Source organism: Elephantulus edwardii, unplaced genomic scaffold, assembly GCF_000299155.1.
Source record: "Elephantulus edwardii isolate Elephantulus edwardi_28Jun2011 unplaced genomic scaffold, EleEdw1.0 scaffold00012, whole genome shotgun sequence".
In the NCBI taxonomy this organism is placed as follows: domain Eukaryota; kingdom Metazoa; phylum Chordata; class Mammalia; order Macroscelidea; family Macroscelididae; genus Elephantulus; species Elephantulus edwardii.
Window position 1 is genome coordinate 25,686,871 of NW_006399762.1, and position 1,215 is coordinate 25,688,085.

Consider the following 1,215-nt stretch of genomic DNA (forward strand, 5'->3'; position numbering starts at 1 on the left):
TATAGACTGGTGAGTTCATCCAGGACTGCAACTATTAATTGAAACAAGTCAGTTGGTATCTCATCAATTCCTGGAGCCTTATTTTTTGCCAATGCTTTCAGTGCAGCTTCAGCTTCCTCCTTCATTACCACTGGCTCCTGTTCATATGAAACTACCTGAAATTTTTCAGTGTCAGTCAGGTCTTTTTGGTACAGTGACTCTCTGTTTATTCCCTCCATATTCCTTTTTTTTTTTGGTGAGAAAAATCTGTACTTAGAATTAGCCAGCTGGACTCAGTTTAGATGCCAATTTTGTTGGCAACAACCAAAGCATTATAGTCAGGAGCAAGTCGAACATAGGCCTTCTTCTCTCCATCAGGCCTAATCAAGGTGTTGACCTTAGCTACATCAATGTCATAGAGCTTCTTTACAGCTTGTTTAATTTAGCGCTTGTTGGCCTTAACATCCACAGTGAACACAAGTGTGTTGTTATCTTCTATCTTCTTCATGGCTGACTCAGTGGTCAGGGGAAATTTGATGGTGGCATAGTGGTCAAGCTTGTTTCTCCTAAGGTGCTCTTCCAGAGGTATTTGGGCTGCCTTCAGAGTCTCAGTGTCTTAGGCAGCCAGAAGGAGGGTGACGTGCAGATCTTCTTTTTTTAGTGGCTGTGGATGCCCTTCAGGACTGCTTTCTTGACCTTGTACGCCTTTGCTTTGGCTTCAGTTTTGGGAGGGGCAAGGGCTTCCTTCTTTGCTTTCGGCACCATCTTCACAGTAAAAGTTATTCCCTCCATATTCTTTTGATGCTTCCTCTGGATCATTCAACATACTGCATCTTTCAATGTTTTAACTCGAGGCTTAAATTTGTTTTACAGTTCTCTCAGCTTGAGAAACACAGAACGAGTTCTTCTCTTTTTATTCTCCAACTCCAGGTCACTGCACATTCCATTATAATACTTTGCTTTTTCTTTTCAAGCAGCCTTTGAAATATTTCCTTCATCTCTTTTACTTTGGTGTGTTGTTTGTGGAGCCAAGCAATTGGAAGCTGTTAATCTCAATCTCTTCTCTGCATATCATGATGCTGCCAATTAGCCAAGTTGTGAGAATCTTTGTTTTCTTGATGTTTCAATACCTTGATTGTACTAAAAAATGATTTAACTCTCATCTTTCTATAATGTGCTTAATATTTCTTTAATTGTGTTCATTAAATAGCATTCAGCCTTTCTCTGTACACACAT

General features: G+C 39.9%; 1 pseudogene; it reads right to left on the reverse strand.

The window, feature by feature from the left end:
- Positions 1-277: 277 nt before the first annotated feature.
- On the reverse strand, positions 278-744 carry LOC102875855 (annotated as a pseudogene).
- Positions 745-1,215: the final 471 nt, after the last annotated feature.